This window comes from Eucalyptus grandis, chromosome 9 (genome assembly GCF_016545825.1).
Source record: "Eucalyptus grandis isolate ANBG69807.140 chromosome 9, ASM1654582v1, whole genome shotgun sequence".
NCBI lineage: Eukaryota > Viridiplantae > Streptophyta > Magnoliopsida > Myrtales > Myrtaceae > Eucalyptus > Eucalyptus grandis.
Genome location: NC_052620.1, coordinates 5,113,515 through 5,139,174, shown reverse-complemented (window position 1 = coordinate 5,139,174; position 25,660 = coordinate 5,113,515). Strand labels below are relative to the sequence as shown.

The window sequence follows — 25,660 nt, the reverse complement described above, 5'->3', positions numbered from 1 at the left end:
CGACATACAAATTCGGAATTCCGACATATGATTTTGACACGCACGGGGTCAATTTAAAATTTTTTCAATAAATGAAGAGTCAAAATGCAAATATGTAAAGAAATAAAAGAAAAAGTAAAAGTAATAAATAGGGAAAGAGGAAAAACCTAGCATTTTATTTTCTTCTGACTCTCACTTCTTATGATACACAATTCACTTCCAATTTTTTTTTTCTTGTTACTTCTAACACACTTTGACATGCAAGTACATAGTGTGGATTGCTTTTTCTTTTCTGCAAATTTTATGGATTATTGGAAAGGAGTTGAATTTGTTAAATTGAAACAACAAATGATATTAACAAATGGTGGATTAATGTTTTTAATGTAAATTCATTCTAAGCTCTTTTTTATTATTATTATTTATGAAGTTGAATCAAATTAATCATAAAAATGATAATTTATCATGTATATATAAAAATATATATTAAATATACAATTTGTCTTAATATGTTGGAATTCTATTTTTTTTTAAATAACGTATTGACGTGTGGTGTCGTGTCGTGTCCATCTTTTTGCGAGTTGGTATCGGTCTTCTTAAGTGATAAGCCCATCAAAACTACATTCTAAATATAATGGAGCTAATGGGTTTAAGCTGGGAAGCTCTGAGCATGATTAAACTATATGGACCAAACCCACCACAACATAAAAACCCCAGCCCATCGGCTCAAGTTCACTGCTGGCCTGGACATAGCGATTGAGCCTAGTCCGGCAATATGCAAAACCCAAACTAAAATATAAGGAAAGACAACCAAGCCCAGCTCCCAATCTAGATTGAAAACCGAAGCCTAGGAGTTGAATTAAACCGGCTCGGCCCCCAAGGGACCAAAGGCATTCGGCCAGGCTCCTTTTGCTCGAACCGGTTGACCCCATTCCACGACCGGCCGCAAAGTCTGACGACCCAACTAACCCTACTTCAACTCAAAATCGTGAGAGACCCGGCTCCTCCATTTGTTGAAATAAGCACCATTGGCAACACCGACCTACGCTGCCGTGAATAAGCAACGCAGAGTTGTCTTCGGTGAAGCCAACTTCCGCCCCCCTGCGAACATCACCCCACCATGAACCTACCATGGCCTAAACAAAGGAAGCCATAATAATAACCAGCATTCCAGGAGCCAACCAAAATCAGACACAAAGCTCACAAATCTAACTGAGGCATTTTCACAAACACGTGATGTGCAACACTGGCCGTGGAGTTTCTGACACAAACGGGACTCCAATCCGCGCTGTGGTTCTCGATGGACGACAAGCGATGACTAATGACAACAGAACATAGGACCCATGGGGCTGGAAATCATGTGAGTCGGATGACTGCGAGCTGCAGCTCGGCGTGTCTGAAAAAGAACAAAATAGGGCGAAAAGAGGGGAAAACGTAGCGCTGGAGCACACGACCATGGGGACCCTACTTGGCTTGGGTGGCAATGGTCGGGAGGCGATCTTGAAGCGGATCAATATATAGTCGGCCGTCTCAGTGTCACCAAACACGGAATCCTCGGGATAATGGCGGATCAAGCCCAAAAATCAAATCAGGACATGTTGATTTGTGTCGAGGACAGCCGAGCAATGCTTAACCGAGGTAAAATTTCAACCTCTCTTTACTCGTTGACTTTCGGTCTCTCTCTCAATCTCCCTCCCTATTTTCTCTCTCTTGGCCGACCCCCCGTGATTTTTCTCCACCACCATCACCCCCCCCTTCTATAGCTACCCTGTAGGCGCGCAAGGCCTTTGCCACCATTAGCTTGCTATGCCGGCCTGCCCCCCTGGGCGACCGCCAACCTTGGTCGATGCCTGCTTTCTATTCCTGTTGCTTTGTGCGTACGTCCCTATTTTGCAAAGGCATTTCCTTCCATTTCATTTATCCTTTGCATAATTATATGCGGAAAACAATATCTTGATAATTACTAACATGACAAAATACAAATCAAGATGACCAGAAATATCTAAATATCTAGGAAATGTTAAAAATGTGCCTAACTCCTATATTCGGTAGTCTTCCCCATGTACCACTTGGCGCCCTAACTACAACACACCTCCTAGTTCCACACCTAGCACCTCAGAATCGGATGTGGCCATAAAATTGCTCTCCCAGATTGAAGTACACGGATACAAAACGCATAGGAAATAAGTTGGGGCATCTATCATCTATCCAGACAGTATAGACATAACGGGTAAGGGTGAGGCCCGACTCTCGGTCTTGCAAATTTTGATATCCACCCACCACATGCATGGGCATACCATAAGTCGCCAATGGTGGCACATCTATTTCTTTCATTAAAAAAAAAAGGATGTTTGTCTATTACTCTTTTCATTTGAGCAGTGATTGAAGAACTAATCATTATAACAAAAAGAAAGGAGATTATCAAGAGCTTATCTAAATCAAAAGTAGGATGAAGCGACAAATAGCAACCTTAATAGCACTGGCACCATGCTCAAATCTGGCTATTATACCATGTTCTCCTTGTAATTATTGACAAATGAAGAAGGAGAAAAGGATTTTACATGATTTAGTTAACCAAAGGGATGACCCTTGGAAGCCCACAACCACGATGGGACAACCTCCAATTCTTCATATCACCTGGGGGGATTTCATTATCTTTAAATAACATAGAATACATCTTTGGGGATAAACATGAATATCCATTGGAAAGACAAATATAATTGTTATTTCCTTCTTTATCGATTTGAGCCAAATCTCCAATTAAATTTGGACTCTGCTAACTAGGGATGTAAACGGTTCGGTTCGGTTCGGTTTTTCGGTTCTCAAATTTTGGGTTTCGGTTTTCGGTTTTCAGCCTTTTTTTTTCTCCGGGATGGCTTACCTTCTGTATAAGCTCCTTGAAGCATTGATTGACGTTCTCTCTAGTTTTTGCGCTATATTGAAGAAACGAACATCTATATCTTTGAGCTAGATCTCTTCCTTCTTCCCTTGTTACAGCCCTTTTACTTTCCTGAAATTATCACATCATGAGAAGCGAGATGACTTCTCTTCGAAGAGAAGTCAAGCAAGAAGAAAATGGTCCAGACATACACTCTCTCCCTTACGCTACTATGAATTTACCTCTTCGAGCTTAAAGACGACATTCAATCATCAAGAGAAATTGCTATTGAATTCAGGTCCATGGTCGCTCACCCTAAACGCTCCTAGTAATTTTGAAGGGGCCCAATTTTGCTAAAGCTCGCTCCACTTGTTCACTAACCTGGTCAATATTTCAGAAAGTAAGTTCTTAAGCTACGTTAAAAACTTCAAACATAGCAAATTCCTTTATGACCAATTCTGAGGAACATTATATCGTTATGCGGGCAAAAGCATAATCCATTCCCTCGCCCAAATTAAAAGTGTAAGCTAAACTATCATAGTCACTACATGATATTTGGCAAAATCCAAGATGATATTGCTAATGCATAGTCACCCTAAACACAAACATACTACACTATACATGAGATTTTCACTTCTCAAGGCTCTCAAGCCAATTTAAGGAGACAAAGATACATATAGAATCAGAATATCACTCACTCCCACAAATCATGATAACCACTGTTCTCTAGTTTCTTCATCAACCAATTTTACTACTCTTTCATTAACCAAGAGAAAAGAACATGGAAACACAATAAATGAATAGCATGCGGCTGCCAAATTTATCTTACCACACGCCGAAGTATGGGCTCCAATAATGAGCAAAGTTTCTGCAAACTATCCACCTTGAGAGCTTCAATGACACTGCATCAATATAAAGGAACATTAATATATTTATAAACCTCAAAGGAGCAACCATTTTTACATAAGATGCATAATTATAGATAAATTCCCTCTGAAGAAGGCAAGGACACATAACAGAGACAGATCCAGGGCCCAAAACTTTTAGCTACATTAGATGCTATCTATGGAAGATGGTAGAATTCAAGTTCGTGTAGAAAAGAAATAGGAAAATAGACGAAAAGAGTCAAGAATCTACAATGAGAAGTTGGAACCCTTTTCCAATTGTCGAACTTGATACTTTTGTGAAAAAGAATAATTGTTTAAGCCAAACACAGATAAAGAGACAAAGGGAAAAAGAAAAACAGATGAAAAGAATCAGGAATCCACAAAAAAAAAAAAAAAAGTCAGGACACCCTTTTCAGAAAGGCAAACATAACTATATTAGGAATAGAGAGATAATTTAAGCCAAACACGGCAAAAAAGAGGAGGTCAAATTAAGAATCTGTAACCCAAAGCCAGAACACTAACACCATACAAAATAGCAAGAATCTACGTTACTTTGCACCTTCTAAACATGAAATCAACCTTGAAGTCAACCACTGCAAGCATTTGATCACTTTGAAACTTGGTGCAATATTTATGTTGGATCTATTAGCAGTCTGTGTTACATAACACCGACAATGCAAAAAGGGTTCTTCAGCAAAAAATCATTAATTATCCGGTAAACCACACGCAATATACAATTAGCAGCCCTGCAACTTCCCAGTCCGAGTCTCGCTCCATTTACATGTTGCCCAATACGATAACATCAAAACAATTAACCTCAACTGTTTGAAGACAAACCTCATAGCGAGCGATGGCATTAGCAGCAATGGTGGTGTAGGCGCTGCCCAGTGCCCATGTGAGGAGGGGCATTGACGTAGTAGAGTGGTATCGTGAGGACAAAAAGGGTCAGTCTCCGAAGCGCCGTTGCTCGACCCAGCACAGCACACAATTCCACGAGTCGCTGGCGCGCCACTGCCGACGAAGAAGGAGAAGAAGAAGATAAAAGGGCGTGGCGGAACAACCGGTCCCTCAATCGGTCGCCGTCCCTGCCGCCGTCGCCATCCTTGTCGCCGTCGCCGTCATAGTCACAGTCGCCGTCGTCGTCACACCTTCAAGATGAGAGGAGACGGGAGAGAATAAGAAATAGGGTTGGCCTTTTTGCCGGTTTGGTTAATGCTTAATGGTTATTGGTTCTATTTTTGGTTTCTCGGTTCGTTTCACGGTTAACCGATAAAAACCGAACTGAACCGAAAATTTTGGTTTTAATGAAAACCAACCGAAAAAAACCGAATTTTTCTGTTCGGTTTTTATTCGGTTCAGTTTTCGGTTCGATTCTGACACCCCTCTGCTAACTTGTCCTCCTCAATTTTGCAACAAGCTCCACCGTTAATCCAAAACAACATGGAAGACCATTAATCAGCTGCAACTTGGCATTCAGATGGAGCTTTCCGAGACATGAAGGAGACACTAGGAAGCTTCCCACAATCATATCGTGTCAGGCTAAATATTACAGTGAACAGAAGCTTATAGAACACAACATCTCTTAAGAATTTTCAATCGACTGGACCCATCCGTTTGAAGCCAACCTGAGAAGTATGAGGCTGCTATCAACGCTGTCACTCTCAGCCTCCTCTCCTTTACACACGTGTCTATAGAAAATCCGATTTCTCGGGTCACGAGTTCGCTGTGCTTGGAAATCAAGTCCCCAAAGTGCAGACCCGTTTCCAACACATCCTCGAGCGCTGAACATCTGCCGTGGCCCAAGTCGGCGGTCATTGGGTACATAGCGTCTCCGGCCACTGTGATGTTTGATTGGGCTAGCTTTCCGAACACGACGTCCCAAGGATAGCGGAACTTCAGCGGGGCCCATTTCAAACTCGAAAGTCAAAATGTTTGAGGACATCAAGGTATGCCGGCAGGAAGTCCTTCGTCAAATGGTCGCTCACTTCTCTTGGCGTCATTTTTGGATCTACTTTCCCTTCTATAGGTTGACAAATTGAAACGTTAGGGATCAAGCAAGATTAGTGAGCTATATTGTTAAAGTAGTTTGATGGTCCAGTAAAAGTGAAGAATCTAAATGAAATTTGCATATTATTGGAAAATATTTGAAAAGAGTTGTTTCAAGTAGTCGATGTTAATTATATAAAATAGTCATCCTGTAATTTATAAGATTAATTCTGCATAATTAATTCTTTTTTCCCCTTAAAGCAATCTGGCTACTTTTCCAAGTGGTACATCAAGGAAAAAGCGACTCACTCACTGTCTTTTAAGAAAAACAAAAATCTAAAATGAACAGAGGACAAAATATACAGATTAGATCTGTATATGGTACCTTTCGGAGGGCATGTCACCGCGCAAAACCAGTACACTTCCCTATCACCGAGTGTAACAAAACCTGTCCTCCTACCCACATCAACGAATAGTTGAACCATGCCAAGATCAAATCCGTAGCCCTTCAGGAACACAAACAACCTACGTGCTGCCGACTAGCCGGAATAAACCGACAGGTGGAGTCCTAGCTAACAGGCCACAATAGAGTTCATACCATCGCATCCTATAACAACCTACATGTACAATAATCACGGTGTGGATAAATCAAAGCCGGTAAGTTACCACGACTTATTTCGCTTCGAAAGCTAGGTGTGGGAGAACCGTAGGGACCTTAGACTTTATGGTGCTCCCATCATTGAGCTTGAGAATACAGATGGGTGAGCCTTGTTCTGCTTGGGTCTCGACGAAAGTTATGTTGGGAGAGAATCGAATGCTATTTGGAGGAAGCTTCTTTGCCAGAACTTCGAACAAGACTTTTTGGTGAAACGTTCTTGGTAGAGGTCCTTCATTCCTGCTTAATACACAGAGGCGTAGTTTTCCATCATTAGCGTACCAAAAACACACGCATAAAAATATATATAATCCAGATTAAGCTGTAAAAATAGAGGTTATTCATCCCGTTCATGGGCATATTTCCGTCGGTCAACAGTAACATTCTGAGCGAATAAAATTTATAGTAGAAGAAGAGTAGAAGAAATTGACTGATCTAAAGCATTTAATAGTAAATCAAGGGAATAGGTAGAAAACATGAGGGGAATTTGAGATTCACCCATCATTCGGAACATATTGCACGATTAGGTGGCATAATTCCATGATCACCATGTAGGATAGATGTTTATGTGATATCTATTTATTTATTGTGTTGATGTTATCATATATGTTAAACTGGTTAATGTGCAAAGTGAGACCGTTAATAACGACCAAAATCTCTTTATTAATAATATTAAGTCGAAACGGGTTTCAGATTCGTGGCCTTCCATCATCGTGGTTTGATCCAATATTATAGGGGTTAATTGACCAGTTATGGATACATAGGGGTTAATTATCATTCTTAATATTAGACTTCATTATCCATGTGATGCTATAGGGTTGGAGCCAAATGATTTCTAATAACTGTCAGGTGAGGGAATCGTTTGTGCTTTCAATACTTACATGAGACAATGGGCTAGACTTAACTATGATAATGATGCCAATAATTGTTAGGTAAGGCTTTCATGGTCTAGAGGCCAAAGTTATGATTGGGTTTGCATATGATGCGTTGAACAAGTTGGTTCACTCACTAAGTTCATAGAACACCAATAACTGCTAGGTGAGGTGGGCTTTGGGCTAGTGGGACTCCAATCTCCACTAGTAATCTTTACCCAACAAAGATTACCACTTCCCATCTTAAGGAGTATGGGATTCGAATATAAATTCAATGGGAGGATCTATTTTGTTTAAAGGCCAAAATGAAATTGTTGACACCTAAATTTTTACACAATTTTTGGGTTAATTTTTACTAAAATGAAAATAAAAAAACACACATGGCATATAGTTTAGAAACATTTTATTTTTATTTTGTTTTATTTTATTTTAGGCCGCTGGTGAAGGGAAGATTTTTCACATATTCCGTTTAAATTTTTCATATTTTTAGGTAATATACACTAGGGGTGTATTTTGTGCAAAGAGGGAATTTTTTTGTATAGAATATACGAGAAATACAAAAGGGAATATTGTGTGGGGTATGTATGTTTCAATGACATATTTAGGGGTATCGTGCGCAAGCAAAAAAGCAAAAAAATATATGTCGTGAGGATACATATTTTGGACCTATAAAATACATCGCGCGCAAAGTAAAAGGGGGCTCTTTCTTTCGGGTGAAAAAGTACACCAAAGTGAAGAGTTGAAAAAGTGATGTGAGAGAGAGAGACCAAACCAAAAAAAAAAGAAAAAGGAAAAGCCCCCACGTGATTGTTCATCTTCCTCGTGGGGGTGTCCGCTGCCCGGCTGCGCCGCCCGCCCGCACCCGTCACCTTCTCGCTTGCCGCCGCCGCCGCCGCTACTCAGCCGCACCTGCGATGTCGGATTGCCGCTTCGAACCTCCACCCGCGAGCCCGCGTCAATCCGAAGCCCATGCTCCATCGCGCTCCGCCAGCAACTTCATTGCGACCTCCGATCGGTGATCCAACGCCACAGATCCAATGACCTAACGACCCGGGGTTGCTCTCCGCCCTGCTTGTGATTGACGCCAGGAGATCCGAAGCTCCAGCTTCGCTTGCAATGCTGCTCGCCGGTCTCGCCGTGCCACCCGCGACACTCCTGTTGCCTCGCCGCCCGATGCCATCTCTGCCTTGCCTCTGCCTACGCTCGGAGTCCCTCGCTCGCATCGCCCGCACCCAGACCCGCAATGCTCCTTGTTGCCTCGCCGCTGTCCTACCGCTCCCGGTGTCCTCGCTGGAAACCCTCGTCGACGATTCGCCCCAAAACCAGCGGCCAAGATTTCCCTTATTAGGCAAGTTTAGGTTTTTCTCTATTTTATTATTATTATCTCTTTATAAGTTGTTTTGCTTGAAATACCTATCTATGCATAATTGGAAATCCCAATATATCATCTATAAGGCTTTAGATGAAATAATTAATCAAGTGGGAATAAAATTGATATTTTGATCTTTAAGGCATAAGATCAATTTATCGATTTTACTAGCGAAATATTATCTCTGGATCTGAATGATGTGTGATTTTTTTTTTTTTTGAGTAATTTTGAATGGACTTGATTGCTTGATTTATCTTGAAATATGTCTAAGTAAGAATATTGCATGTTTGAGGGTTATTTGCATATTTAGGCTGAGCATTCTATTTATCATGAATTTTTGAAAAAAAATTCAAATCAATCAATTTGGGTTGCTAGATTTTAATTTGGATTGCATGTTTAATTATTTGGCAATTATTAATTTCGAAAATTAATAAAAAAAAAAAAACAAAAATCATCATGCATATGTCATGTAGAATTATGGCATATTTTGTACGTCATTACATATTATGGTTAAATTGCTCTTAGTTTAATTTTAGATAATATATTTTCTTAATTTATTATAAGTTTAGCTATTTTTTTTTTTTAGATATATTGCATTTTAAGATTATTTAGGTTAAGACAATATTTTAGTTTAAATTAGGATTTGGCTCAACCTAATTCCTAATATAAATTAAATAGGATCTTAATCTAATTAGGTAATTTTCACATTTCACCAAATTTCGAATTTCATGAAAAATACAAAAAATGTCATAGGTTAAATTAGTTTTATTATTTAGGATAAAATGCATTCTTTTAGGAAAAAGAAAAAAAATGTCATATGCATGTCATTAGGGCTAGATTAACTGAGATGCATGTCATTTAGTATTTTTGCTAGGCCCATTTAATTAGAAATTACATGTCGTTAGAATTAGGTCATTTAGTTAATATTGCATTGCATATTGCATGATTTTCATTAATTAAGTGAAAGCAAAAAAAGAAATTGTGTGTTAATTAGAAACCATATCTAAGGTTGTTGATGTGGATTTTAATTTAACATTGCAGATGTTTTCGTTACTTTGAGGTAAGTTTTTGCAATTTATTTATTGTTTATTTGGGTGTTAAATTGGTGGATTGTGCACCCGCATGATCAACTCACATGTTAGGAAAATAGATTTAAAATCAATTTAAGCTGCATGCAAAAACATTTTTTGGAAAATAAAAGAATGGTACCAAAATGGCATTAGAGAATCTAGCGTAACCAAGTCCCCGTACCCATAGTCTCGGGTTTGTAGGAGTAAAGTAAAACTCCCGTTACTTTACTTGGGTTTCTAATTGACCCACCAAAAATAGATTAGTGGCGACTCCTAGATAAAATCCATTTGCATGTTAAAAACTTGAACATTAAGTTGCGAATTGGTATGGGCTTGGGAGAGCCCGAGCTAAGTCTAGGCTTAGCAATCCATTAGCCAAACCCTAGGTGGTTCACACCCGAAAATTTGGTCGCGACAGCTTGACGACTCCGCTGGGGACTTGTGTTAAAACATTTAGTGGACTTAGGCCAATTTTTCTTTTTCTTTCAAAAATATTTTTGTTTGGCAACGGGGATTCCAAGTACGTCCCTAACATTAAGGTGTTAAATGTTCTTGTAGATTGGGAGGTATAAGGGGAGTAGTGATTGCTAACCCTTGTTTTGTAGGGAGGTGTATGAATGTATAGTTTACTTTCATGTTGAAGTGTTATTTGATATAAACTGCTGCGCATGCTTTGCATTTTGCACTACACTATTGCACACACAACCTGCCGCCGGACCAAGGCCGTACTAGGATATTTAGGATGGTATTGAGTTGGATATTACTTCGACCGCGAGGCCACGTAGTAGAGGTTGCCCAACTCAATCCTGAAAGTTTTTCTTGGTGTCAAGAATGTTTACCTCTGCCCGCGAGGCTGTGTCACATTGGGGTATCATTCTTGACTGAGCCGAAGTTAGGAGGACTTGACTTAGTTTGCGAGGCTGCAACTAAGTCATCCCACCCTTTTAACTCCACCTTGCTTAGCCTTCCTAGTTAGAAATCGAACCTCACACTTCATGTGCTTGTCTATGTGGTTGCTTTAATCGCTTGGTGAAGGAAGTTTTCTGCCTTTTTGCTTGCAATTTACTTACTTTTAATATGTCTTTGGTCGGTCCATGACATTAGGTTGGTCGAGTCTTGGTTTATAAACAATGGGAAGATTCGACATTCGATTTGTGTCTGCACCGAAGGCTAAACTCAAATCATGGTGGGATCATTTAGGCCACGATGGTCAAAGTTATGTGGAAAGCAGACTTGGTCACCTTGTTCCCCTCCTCGACATTGATGTTCAAAGTGGCGTCATGCAAGCACTCGCTCAATTCTGGTGCCCCCAAACATCAACGTTCATATTCGGTAAGCACGAGCTAACCCCGACCTTGGAGGAATACAGCATTGCCATAGGAAAACCTTTGGAATTGGAAGTAATAAACCCACCTCTTGGAATAGAACCAGAATCAATTTTGTTTGACATTCTTAGGATGGATAAAAATCAAATTAAAAAAGTGTTGAAGGATAATTGTCTTGCATGTCTTTTTTCCTTCCTAGATTAGAGTTTTGCTAGTGCTAACACTCTCTTAAAAAGTAAGATCTTCCTCCTAGCTTTTTTGGGTTTATTGTTTTTCCCCTTCGTAAAGGCGCCATTAATCCCGCTATCACATGGGTGGTTAAACAAGTGTGTGCTAGGATTAGTTTTGTCAACACTATTCTAGCTGAAACATTTTTGTCACTCACCCGATTTAAGGAAGATGAAGATAAAACCTTTCGTGCACCAATTGAACTCTTACAAATCTGGTTCTTTTCTCATATGAGTAAGATCGATATTCGCATGAATATTATTAATGTCAGCAATTCCCATCATCCCATCGAGGTATTCAAAAACTATTAGGATCGAACTCCAAATCTTTCTTACTCAAAATGGGTCAAATTGTTGAAAAATCCCAATACCAAGATTTTCCTATGGCATGCTAAATGGTTCCAAGTCTCCAAGGCGCGTTTCTCTGATGACGATAATGAGCTGATCCCGCTATTGGGGATCACCAGTGCCACTTCCTACTACCCACTCTGAGTGGCCTGTCAATATCAAGTTATGCAGGATCTACCGCCCCCTCTCAAGCTTGGTTTGTTCCAAGTCCAATTCACTGCCAAGGATGGTGATCACAAAAAATGGCTCCGCTGTATTGAACAAGCTTGGCTCGCATGTCACGAGCAAAAGTTGAGCTTGCCTGAAGATGAGCTTGAAGGGAAGGAAAAGACTTACTATGCCACTGCTCAATACATCCATCAACACAAGATTCCAACCGAGTATCTCCCAAAGGTCCTAGATGTGACTGAAAAGCCCACTCGGCAAGCGGAGCTTAATCATCACAAGAGGAAGATTGAAGAACTTGAGAAGCAAGCCAAGAAGGATGCCAAAAATAAGAGGCAATTACGTCGAGTGTTGGCTTCCCATTTGTTTATGGATCGGGCCAAATAAAGTGGCTTGAGTCTATTTAGTCTTTTTACTTTAGCTTAATGTTTAGGAAGTTGAATCATTTACTTTTTTGTCTAGAGCTTTTCAAGTGTTTTGTCAAACAATTTCATTAATGAATAAGAGCGATTAGACTTTCATCATGGACCGACATGTTTTATGTGAAATGCTTATATGTATTCATATTTTATTATTTCATCATGGATCCTCCACGCTCGCCCATTATTACATGATTGAGAGCTAGAATGGCCGACCAAACTAAAATGCGTGATCGTATCTCCGCTATGGAAGGGCAACTCCAACAGTTAGCCGCCTCTATGGAGCTTATCACAACTCAAATCCAATCTCTCCAAGTGAATCCGACTCCTGCACCCGCTCTCCCTGAGATAGTTATCCCGAAGCAGGCAAACAAGGTCCAAATGGGTGAGGATGACATGCCTGAGCTGGAAGATGACCCATTCCCAATCAAAATGTGGAAAAAGTTAAGCTTGTCAATGTTCCTAAGATGGAGCAGGATGAACGCTTCTCAAAACTGGAAGAGAAAGTGAAACAACTGCAGGAGTCACAAAACTCACTCCCGTTCGACCTTTCGGTCTATGAGAAGGTCAAGACGCCGAAGAAGTTTAAAATGCTAGACTTTGAGAAATACGATGGTACTTCCTGCCCAAAAGCTCATTTGCAGATGTACCACGTACGCATGGCCCAATATGTCAAGAACGAGCCCCTCATGATTCAATCATTCCATGCAAGTTTGACTGGGCCCGCGCTGAGTTGGTATGTCATGAAGAAAGTGAACCTTCTTGACACCTGGAATGAAGTGGCCGACGCGTTTCTCAAGCAGTACAAGTTCAACATGGACATTGAACCTTCTCGTGAAGATCTTGAGAGGATGGAGAAGAAGAGGAGTGAATCGTTCAAGGAGTATGCCGTGAGATGGCGAAATCTGGCAGCTCAAATCACACTTGAGCCTACTAATAAGGAGCTGATGAAGTTGTTTATCAAAGCTCTCCCATTTGAATTCCGTAATCGGATGGCCAACACATACGTTGAAAACTTCAATAAGCTCATTCCTGTGGGAGAGCAAATCAAGATGGGGATAAGGGAAGGTTGGTTTACTAAGCCATCGGGTAGAAGATTCTTCGCCAAGAGGATAAAGAAGCCGCTGAAGACATGAATATGGCTTATAGCCAAGAAAGTACCAATCGTGCCTCGACTTTCCAGATGAATCAAAGGTAACAACAAGCTACCCAAGCAAGAAGACAATTCACCCCTCTCCCTAGATCTCCATCCCAAGTGTTGGCAATCCTAAGAAAGAAAGGTTTACTTACTAGTGAACCGAAGCGTCCTAACCGTGAAAGCATCCGAGGCTACAACCCGATGAAGAAGTGTGACTACCATAGCGGCGACCCGGGGCATTCAACTGATGAATGTTTCACTCTCAAGCATAAGATCCAAAACCTCTTAGACATGAAGGCCTTCTCATTTCAAACTGCTCGACCGAACGTCCAGAAGAATCCACTATCGGAGCATGAGGGTACGGTCAATGCTATCCTGGAACCAGACGTCGAAGTCGAATCGAGTTACCACTCATTTTCGTCGGTGTCCATCATACATGCATCTCGAGACTCACCACCCGCTCCTGAAGTTTCAAATGTTGCCCTTATGATGGGAATGGTGACGGTTGGGAATGGTTTTGTTCCTGGTAGTGGCCTTGAAGGAAATGGTCAGGGGATTCGAAACCCCATTGAAGCCCCTCAGAGGTCCCGTGCTACTGGATTAGGGTACCATGGAAGAGGTGGGGAAATTTTTGGAGGACGAAGATAGGAAAGGCGGAACCCACCACCTAACCAAGGGCGAGGAAGGCAAAACCCATTACCCTCGAGCATTTGTGAGACATTCCCTGGCCACTCGATAATGATGTAGAATGAAGTAGAAATAATAGACACCCTGGGGTAGCCAAGCAGAAAATTCGACTATCTGGTGAAGTATACGGCTCCTCCTAGTTTCTACATTGATCCCCGCAGCATTGTCCCATATGGATGGGGCGGCATGGATGATGCAACGCCCCCGGAAACAGAAGACCCCGATGATGCATTGGAAGGAATCACTGGTCTCTTCGATGACGTCTTCATAGGGACCATTAATGAAGGACCTCCGGAGGAGATGGGCCCTGGCCCACAAGAGTAACTCATTTACTACTTTCCCACATTCCCTTACTCGGGAATTTTAATCGCTTTCTAGGGCTTGTTTTCGATTTCTTCTTTTTCGCTCTCTTTTTAGGGCTTGAAAATCACATTTCCATTCAATAAATGTAATTGATTGATGAATATCAATAAAATTACAAGTTTTATTTTGAGGGCATGATGAAGTACACCAAATCAGCCCGGTGATGATATCCAGCCGATAAAAAAAAAGAAGAAAATCCAAGGAGATTTTTTAGGCTTGGGCTTCATCATGCTTTCTCGTGTCAAAATGCTTACAAAAAAAAATACTTTTCCAATTGTTTCAAAAATTTCTTCAAAAAAAAAAATTCAAAAAATATGATTTACCCCGTTTGTCTTAGGTGTGAAATGATCCAATCCAATTCCAGATTCTGGGGGCAAGTTTGCTCCAAACTACAGCCGCCCATATGTGGTGAAGAAGGTACTTCGTGAGGTGCCTTGATCCAAGCAGAGATGGATGATCGTGAGTTTTCCACTCCAGTTAATATTGATGTTGTCAAGAAATATTATCCATGATAGAATTTGCCATGTCATGTTTTGAATTGCAAGTATTTCAGTGATTAATAAAATGCCTCAATGAGTTGAATCATTCAAATTTGTTATGAATTTTGCATTCTTCTTCCTTAATGAATTGTGTGAGATAAATTGAATGTGTCAAATGAGATACCTTGGAATGATGAAAGGAAAGCCTTGTTCCATACACTATCCCATACACTAATCCTCGGTGAGTTGTGTGGAAGAGTTCCATGCCCGCAAGGAAGAGGGTGATCTTGCAAAGGGTACACTAACCAAGGTGACGAGAGGCAGTTCTTCATCTACCCGAAACACTACAGGTATATCCATTGTTTAACCTTTTGAGCCCACATACATGAAAATTCTTAAATCATCCCTGTCAAGGATCATCCCACATTGGGACAAATTTGAGATGAATGATAGGAATTTTTCTTACTCACACTTGCATCAATCTTCAAGTATTGCTTTCATATCATAACTCGTACGATAATTCAAAGTGCCCTAGGATGATGTAGAGCAGTCATTTCTCTATCCTATACACTTTTATCCATTGCATAGCCCACTTGAGCTTATGAGTTCATTTCATATTAAACCTAGTTTGTGATCATCCCCCACACTGGGGCAAGACAAAAACATTCAAGTGGCATGAACTAGAATGCTAACAAAAATGGAGATTTTGTCCAAAGAAAATAAGTGCAAAAATGGGGCATGAAAAAGCAGTATGCCTAGTAAAAGCAAGGCCAATGCCCAAAAAATAGAGAAAAAATCAAACTCTTGGTACTAAAAAAAAAACTCAAATGTTGTTGCAATCAATGGAGTTGTGATATGAAGAAAATCATTGACGACGAAGGAGAAAATTGATGGAAATGTGAAGATGATCACCGACTTTGACCATTTAAACACTTTTTGAGATAATGATCCTTTCATTTCACAACCCATGAACCAAGCCTACGTTACGTTCCTTGCAAAGTCTCTTCAGATTAGGGCACTTGAATAACGTAAAAGTTCATATGCTTGAAAGCATCGCTTGAAGAAGCGCGAGTAAGATAATTACTGCCTCATTTAATATATTTCTTGACTTGAAAATCCCAAGACAGTTACGAAATGTCACTTTTCAAATAACCTCGACTCAAAGAGTCCCCTTTGTTAAGCCATTGACCAAGCCGACAGTACGGTCCCTATTAAAGACCCCTCAGATTGGTAAGAGTGTACCACTTGCAAGATTGCTCAAAACCTTGTCTAGCATGACGATGGTGAGATAGAATGATTGTCAAGATCCTGCATCAAAGGTCAGGATAAAACAACCCCTTTTAAAGAGGATGAGTGAAAAGTTATTTCAGACCGAAGGATCCCTCATTTGACACATCCATGACATTCATACGTTCAGATTAGAATCATCTTTCAAAATCATTCCTATTAGAATTAGGATGATGTATGGTTGATAGAAATCATTACGCATGAACCTTATTGGAATTAATGCATGTCTGTGACTATAAATGCATGTTGCCTCTCCTACGATCATGTTTTGCAGGAGACATATCCCCAAGGAACAGAGATGTCACTAGGTAAGTATATCCTTATCCATACCTTAAATACTTGTCGTAGCACAGGTATTCCCCTTTTGAATACATTAACACTCAATTGAGTTGTCTTCAAAAAAATTTCTCCAAATTCAATCTGATTAAGGCGACCGAAGAATGGTTTGGGTCATGGTCAGATGATCTATGTTGCAACGCTGGGCGATTGAAGAATGGTTCGGGTCCTAGCCAAGCAAAATCTCCGTTTAGGCGACCGTAGAATGGTACGGCTCCTGGAAAATCAATTTCCCCATTCAGGCGACCATAGAATGGTACGGGTCCTGAAAAAATCAATTTTCTGTCAAGGCGACCATAGAATGGTACGGGTCCTTGACAACACCTATTCCTTATTCAGGCGACCGTAGAATGGTACGAGTCCTAGACAACACCTATTTCCTCATTCAGGCGACCGTAGAATGGTACGGGTCCTGGAATATGAATCCTCGTCAAGGCGACCGTAGAATGGTACGGGTCTTGGAATATGAATCCTCGTCAAGGTGACCGTAGAATAGTACGGGTCATCGACAACACCTATTTCCTTGTTTAGGCGACCGTAGAATGGTACGGGTCCTGGAAAATGAATCTCCGTTTAGGCGATCGTAGAATGGTACAGGTCCTAGACACAACCGAACACTATCATACTGGGTGACCGTAGAATGGTACAAGTCCTGGGAAAGCAGACTTTTTGCAAATCCATGTTACTATTCTGGGCGACCGTAGAATGGTACGGGTCCTGGACATGTAACACCAACTACCTCGAACTACTCTATCTTCCTTGAAGGTGAGTTATTCCAAGTAGGTTCATTTATCATTTGCATTAGCATTTCCATGTATCATGTAAAGTGCATTCAAAAATGGGATTTAGAAAAATGAAAAAAATCATTCAATGCATGTGCATGATCAAAATTTAGGTCTTAATCTATCTTTGAAGGCAACCTCTGCAAGCTCACCTTCAAAGAGGGTCAGTTGTTGACACCTAAATTTTTGCACAATTTTTGGGTTAATTTTTACTAAAATAAAAATAAAAAAACACACATGGCATATAGTTTAGAAACATTTTATTTTAGGCCGCCGGTGAAGGGAAGATTTTTCACATATTCCATTTAGAGTTTTCATATTTTTAGGTAATATACACTAGGGGTGTATTTTGTGCAAAGAGGGAATTTTTCTGGATAGAATGTGCGAGAAATACAAAAGGGAATATTGCACAGGGTATGTATGTTTCAATGACATATTTAGGGGTATCGTCCGCAAGCAAAAAAGGAAAAAATATATGTTGTGAGGATACATTTTTTGGACCTATAAAATACATCGCGTGCAAAGTAAAAGGGGGCTCTTTCTTTCGGGTGAAAAAGTACACCAAAGTGAAAAGTTGAAAAAGTGACATGAGAGAGAGAGACCAAACCAAAAAAAAAAGAAGAAGAAGGAAAAGTCCCCACGCGACTGTTCATCTTCCTCGTGGGGGTGTCCCTGATAGCACCGGCGCCGCCTGCGCACACCGTCGTTGTCTCGCCCGGCGTCGCCGCCGCCACGACTCGGCTGCACCTGTGACATCGGACCGCCGCTCGAACCTCCACCGCGAGCCCGCGTCAATCTTAAGCCCCTGCTCCGTCGCACTCCGCCTGCAACTTCATCGCGACCTTCGATCGGTGACCCGACGCCACAGATCCAGTGACCTGACGACCTGGGGTTGCTCTCTGCCCTACTCGTGACCAACGCCAGGAGATCTGAAGCTCCTGCTCCGCCCACAATGCTGCCTGCGACGCTCCCTGTTGCCTCGCCGCCCTGATGCCGTCTCGCCTTGCCTCTGCTCGCGCTTGGAGTCCCTCACCCGTGTTGCCCGCACCTAGACTTGCGATGCTCCCTGTTGCCTTGCCGCCGTCGCGCCGCTCCCGTGTCCTCGCCGAAACCCGCCGGTGATTCGCCCCAAAACCACAGCCAAGATTTGCCTTTTTTCTTTTTTTTTTTTTAAAGAAAAAAATTATTAGGTATTTTTGCTTTACTTTATTAGGCAAGTTTAGGTTTTTCTCTATTTTTATTTATTTATTATTATCTCTTTATATGTTGTTTTGGTTGAAATACCTATCTATGTATAATTGGAAATCCCAATATATCACCTGATTCACAACCGTGCCAGGGTTTTTATTTATTTATTTCATCTATAAGGTTTTAGATGAAATAATTGAACCTTATAGATGAAATAATTAATCAAGTGAGAATAACATTGATATTTTGATCTTTAAGGCTTAAGATCAATTTATCGATTTTACTAGCGAAATATTATCCCTTGATCTGAACGATGTGTGATATTTTTTTTTTTGAGTAATTTTGAATGAACTTGATTGCTTTATTTATCTTGAAATATGTCTGAGTTAAAATATTGCATATTTTAGGGTTATTTGCATATTTAGGCTAAGCATTCTATTTATCATGAATTTTTGAAACAATAAAAAAACAGAAAATTCAAATTTATCAATTTAGGTGTCTAGATTTTAATTTGGATTGCATGTTTAATCATTTGCCAATTATTAATTTCGAAAATTAATAAAAAACAACAAAAATCATCATGCATATGTCATGTAGAATTAGGGCATATTTTGTACGTCATTACATATTAGGGTTAAATTGCACTTAGTTTAATTTTAGATAATATCTCTTCTTAATTTATTATAAGTTTAGGTTTTTTTTAGATATATTTCATTTTAGGATTATTTAGATTAAGATAATATTTTAGTTTAAATTAGGATTTGGCTCAACCTAATTCCTAATATAAATTAAATAGGATCTTAATCTAATTAGGTTATTTTCACATTTCACCAAATTTCGAATTTCATGAAAAATACAAAAAATGTCATAGGTTAAATTAGTTTTATTATTTAGGATAAAATGCATTCTTTTAGGAAAAAGTAAAAAATGTCATATGCACGTCATTAGGGTTAGATTCACCGAGATGCATGTCATTTAGTATTTTTGCTAGGCCCATTTAATTAGAAATTACATGTCGTTAGAATTAGGTCATTTAGTTAATATTGCATTGCATATTGCATGATTTTCATTAATTAAGTGAAAACAAAAAAAGAAATTGCATGTCAATTAGAAACCATATCTAGGGTTGTTAATGTGGATTTTAATTTAACATTACCGATGCTTTTGTTGCTTTGAGGTAAGTTTTTGCAATTTATTTATTGTTCATTTGGGTGTTAAATTTGTGGATTGCGCACCCGCATGATCATCTCACATGTTAGGAAAATAGATTTTAAATCAATTTAAGCTGCCTACAAAAACATTTTTTGGAAAATAAAAAACGGTACCAAAAGGGCATTAGAGAATCTAGTGTAACCAAGTCCCCGTACCCATAGTCTCTGGTTTGTAGGAGTAAAGTAAAACTCCTGTTACTTTACTTGAGTTTCTAATTGATCCACTAAAAATAGATTAGTGGCGACTCCTAGATAAAATCCATTTGCTTGTTAAAAACTTGAATATTAAGTCGCGAATTGGTATGGGCTTGGGAGAGCCCGAGCTAAGTCTAGGCTTAGCAATCCATTAGCCAAACCCTAGGTGGTTCACACCCGAAATTTTGTTCGCGATAGAAATAGTTATTTTGAAAGATACCACGGCTAACAATTTATTTTTTGCAACAGATATATTATTACTCTGAAAATGGTGACCACAAACCCACTCGCTTCTATACTTGACAAGAATTGTTTGACTGGACCCAATTTTACTGACTGGGTGAGGAATTTGAGAATTGTTCTCAATTGAGAAAAAAATTTGGTATGTGCTTGATGAAAAGATGCCAACCTTCTTTCCTGAGGGTGGGGCTCAAGAGGAGCATGTCACTTATGATAAGTGGCATGATGATGACTTAAAAGTTAGGTCATATATGTTTGCTTTGATGAATAATGAATTACATAAGAAGTATGAATCTATGGAAGATGCTAGGTCGATCATTTTGCGCTTAAAGGAATATTTTCATGAGAATGGTCGAACCTCTAGATATGAGATATCTAAGGCATTGTACTGTATGAGGATGGTTGAAGGATTGTCAGTTAATGATCATGCTTTGAAAATGATCTAGTACATTAAAGAATTGGCTAGGCTGAATCTCGTTATGGACAACGAGTTAGCTGTGGATTTGATCCTCCAATCTTTACCGGATTCATTCTCTGGTTTTGTCCAAAACTTCTATATGCATAAGATGGAGAAAACTCTCGCTGAGTTACATAGCACGCTGGTAGTTTATGAGAAGGAAATGCACAACACGAGACCAAATGTAGTGGCTATGGCTAAGGCTTCTTCTTCAAGGGGTAAGACTGTTTTAAAGAAAAAGAAATGGAAGAGGTATGTCAAACCTGTTGTGCAACCAAAACCCAAGATTGATAAAGGGAAATGTCATTACTTTGGTGTCAAGGGGCACTGGAGGAGGAACTGTAAGAAATACCTCACGAACTTGAAGGTCTAGCCCAAGGACCAACCTTATGAAAGTGTGGTGTCTATGCTTATTGAAACTAATCTTATGGTTAGTGTTGAATCCAGCTCATGAGTTCTAGATTCTGCTGCAACTTCACATATTTGTATGTTTTTGCAGAATCTGGAAACAAGCAGGATGCTAGGGCAAAATGAGATTGTCCTGACATTTGCCAATGGAGCAAGAGTTGCTGCGTTAACTATAGGGACTTTTCGTTTATGTTTGCCTTCTAGACATGTATTGGTTTTAAAGAACTATTTGCATTATAAGAATGTTGTTAGGAACATCATCTCTATAACTCATTTGGGTAAAGAGAATTATGAAATTTCTTTTGCTGATGATATATGTTTTATTTATCATAATAGAAGATGTGTTGGTTCTAGCTTATTAACCAATAATCTTTATACCATTACAATGTCTGGTAATGCGATTACCGATGTCAATAAGCAAAATAGAATTGATATAAATGCCATAACTAATAAATGCCCTAGAGACGGTCCAAATAAAAAGTATGTTTGGCATCTCTGATTAGGTCATATTGGAGAAAACATAAATAACAAGTTGAGTAATGATGGGTATATTGATCCATCAAATTGAGTCATATTTGACTTGTGAGGCATATCTTCTAGGAAAAATGACCAAAATGCTTTTTGTGGGAAATAGTTCGTGAGCTGCTGACATATTAGGATTAATACATACAGATGTATGTGGACCAATTAATGAAACTACCAGAGGTGGTTATAATTACTTCATTACCTTCACCGATGATCAGTCACGGTATGGCTATTTATATCTCATGAAGTATAAAAGTGAATCCTTTGAAAGTTCAAGGAATTCAAGGCCAAAGTTGAGAAACAAACAAGAAAATGTATTAAGGCTCTTCGATCGGATCGAGGAGGTGAATACCTTAGTACTGAATTCCTGGACTATCTTAAAGAGAATGACATTTTATCACAATGGACACCTCTTGGAACTCCAGAACATAATGGTGTATCTGAACGAAAAAATCGTACTTTATTAGATATGGTGCGATCTATGATGAGTTACATCGATTTGCCAATATCCCTTTGGGGATATGCCCTTGAGACAGCTGTATATATATTGAACAGAGTGCCATCCAAATCTGTTCCAACTACACCTTATGAGATATGGCATAGTAGAAAACCTAGTCTTAATCATATTAAGATTTGGGGTTGTCCAGCTTTTGTGGAAAAAGCGAAAAATGTAAAAATTGGAGGCAAGATCTGAACAAGGTCGCTTCATTGGATATCCAAAGGAAACCCTTGGATATTATTTTTATTTTCATTCAGACCAAAGAATTTTAGTAAGTAAGCACGCTTCTTTTTTGGAGAATTAGTTTGTCTAAGAAGGTGGTGTTAGGTGGAAAATAGTCTTACAAGAAGAAAATAATGAAGTACCAAACAACCGAGTTCAGATACCAATCTCTAATTTAGTGGGAGCTTTTGATACACAACCTCTTAGGAGAAGTGCGAGAACATCTCGCCCACCTACTCGTTATAGACATTCGATTGATCATATTGAACCATTATTCAATGTGAATGACAGCAATCAACCTAGTGATCCTAAAACCTATGAGGAGGCGATGTCGGACATCGATTCTAGAAAATGGCTAGAAGCCATGAAATCCGCAATGGATTCAATGTATTCTAATGAAGTTTGGACCTTAATTGACCTGCCTGATGGTATTATACCAATTGGTTGTAAATGGATCTTCAAGAGGAAGATGAATGATGAAGGTCAAATTGGAACTTACAAAGCACAGTTGGTGGTGAAAGGATATTGTCAGAAAAAAAGAATTGCTTATGACGAAACTTTCTCACCTGTGGCCATGCTAAAAATCTATTCTGATTATGTTGGCTATAGCTGCACACATTGATTATGAGATATTGCAAATGGATGTCAAAACGGTTTTTCTAAGTGGTTTTCTTGATGAAGATATCTATATGGAACAGTCACGGGGTTTTGAATCCAATAGTGAAAAATGGAAGGTGTGTAAGTTTAAGAGATCCATTTATGGACTCAAACAAGCCTCTAGAAGTTGGAGTATCCATTTTAATGAGGTAGTCAAACCATTTGGCTTCGTAAAAAATCCGGATGAACCTTGTGTATACAAGAAGATTAGTGGGAGTGCAATTGCATTTCTAGTTTTGTATGTTGATGATATACTTTTGATTGGAAATGATGTACCAATGATATCATCGATAAAACTATTCTTGTCACAAAATTCTCCATGAAAGATTTAGGAGAGGCAATCTACATTTTAAGTATCAAGATCTATAGAGATAAATCAAGACGATTAATTGGCCTCTCACAGTCTACGTACAGAGACAAAATGTTAACATGTTTTAACATGCAATGTTCCAAGAGAGGATTATTGCCTTTTAGGCAAGGGATCTGTATTTCTAAAGAGATGTGTCCCAACACTTCTAAAGAAAAAGAGCGGATGGCAAAGATATCATATGCATCCACTATTGGAAGCATAATGTATCCTATGCTATGTATTAGACCTGATATTATGCATGTTGTAAGCATTACTAGCAGATATCAATCTGATCTAGGAGAAGAGCACTAGATAGCAGTCAAGAATATTGTTAAGTACTTGCGAAGGACTAAAGATTTATTCTTGATATATGGAGAAGGAGAATTTAGAGTTATAGCTTATATAGATTTCGATTTTCAATCGGATCCTAATGATTATAAGTCTATGTCTGGGTTTGTCTTTACATTCAATGGTGGCGTAGTTAGTTGGAAAAGTTCCAAACAAAGCATAACTACCGATTCCACCATTGAGGCATAGTATGTAGCTGCTTCTGAAGCAGCAAAGGAAGCCGCTTGGATGAAGAAGTTTATTTTTGAACTTGGTGTTGTTCCTTCAATTGAGCAATCAATTACATTGTTTTGTGACAACAATGGGGCGATAGCTCAAGCTAAGGAACCAAGGTCTCACCAAAAGTCCAAGCACATTGAGAGACGCTTCCATCTCATCGAGAAATTGTTGGGAGAGGTGATATCACCTTGCAGAAAATTGCCTCGAGAAAACGGGGCAGATCCCTTCACTAAGGCCTTACCTCGCCTTCTTTTGAAAGGCATATTGACAAAGTGGGTTTGAGGTACCAAACAAGTTGGCTTTAGTGCAAGTGGGAGATTGTTGAATGTATGCCCTAAAGTTACTATGTAATAGTTACATATTAGGGATTTTAGTTGTACTATCATTATTATTATTTAATTAATGGTAATGACGTATTCATTCATTTGTCCAATTATTTTATATTTATGATTGATTGCATAAAATCAGTTGCAACTAGACCTATTCATGAGATGTTAAGAATATATATGCAAGGTATAATAATCATGTCTTATGCGATCTAATTATGACACTGCATTGAAATGCTTGGCTAGGGTTGTAACCGAGAATAAATTGTTTATGTCTCAAATAAAATGCATGTCAATTAGATTTGTGTATATGATCGAATTGGTGACTTGACAAATATTCCATGGTCTTTATTTGATCAGGACATAGTAAGACAAAGGGATTGAATTACACTATAGCCAAAATCGACGGGTTCTTTATGTTCTTAAAGCATTCACCCTATCTGGGTAGCCATGACATATTGCTAGATGTCAATCATGGCTTGTAGGACTCAAAGATTGATCGGGGCAATTAATTCTTTTGGGAATACTAATGTGTTAGTATAAGTCTTACTACCAGCTTAGTAATGAACCTAGGGATGTCACACACCATAAATAATTAGGATAACGTGGAACAAGAGAGAAATATTTTTACAAATGTGTTTGCAATTACTGCAATTGAATTGAGTCGATTTGAAATTAAATTAAATGTCGTCATGGATCAGGAATAGCGCAGCAACAAGTTTGGTCAGGGGACAATATAGATTAGCAGCTTGTCGTTGCGAGTCACATGTGGCAGTAGATATAGCAGCTTCATCATTGCTGGTGCGGGTGGTGAGCAGCGATAGAGGCAGCAAATGGCAGGACTCAGGACGGCTACTCGCATTGACTTACAAGGCGTGAAGGGCGTGACCAGAAGATGGACTAGGCTCATCAGAGACTACAGTTGTAGCAGCGGTTCACGTGTGAGGATAAGGAGGCAATGACTCTGCAACAGTGAGAAGTAGCAGCGGGTTGTCATCGAGAGGTAGTAGGTGTACTGCAGCAGCCTACACTAGGCTTTGGTAGTCGGAGCAGCAAGCAAAGCAACGACTCGTCACGAGTTGCTCAGTCACAACAGCAACAAGCTTTGTTATTGTTGAGGAAACAACGACCGTCGGTCAGTTGGAAGAGGTGCCGAGAGGGGGATAGCAGTAGGATCATCACGGTTGCTGTCATGGAAGAAAACTGGCAAAGGATGTCTTGGTCAAATGGCTGGCCAAGGACCTCACTTCGGTGCTCTGTCTTTCTCTCCCGTCTTTTGTGTTTTCTTGTCTTCTATTGAAAGAGTCATCCTTTTTCATGCATGTGGCACACAACGTTTTATGTGCAAAGGAATAAAACCCCTTAGGAAGAAACAAAATTTCTTTCCGCCTTCCAATCACATCTGGCACGGCCAAGCACAATCTCCTTAATTTTATTTTATTTTCCTTCCTTTCTACTCACGCTCATGGACGTGTGAGATTTTCCTTGACAGCACGCTCTTTCTTGTTTTAAAACGAGAAATATATTATTGAGCATACCCTCGTTGACCAATTCTCTCCTTGTAATC

General features: G+C 39.5%; 1 long non-coding RNA gene across 1 annotated transcript; it reads right to left on the bottom strand.

Moving 5' to 3' along the window:
- Positions 1 to 3,101: 3,101 nt before the first annotated feature.
- On the bottom strand, positions 3,102 to 4,718 carry LOC120288100. The gene is made up of 3 exons (XR_005546358.1): positions 4,579 to 4,718; positions 3,684 to 3,756; positions 3,102 to 3,235 (listed from the first exon to the last, which is right to left on the bottom strand). It is a non-coding gene; the product is annotated as an uncharacterized LOC120288100 (long non-coding RNA).
- Positions 4,719 to 25,660: the final 20,942 nt, after the last annotated feature.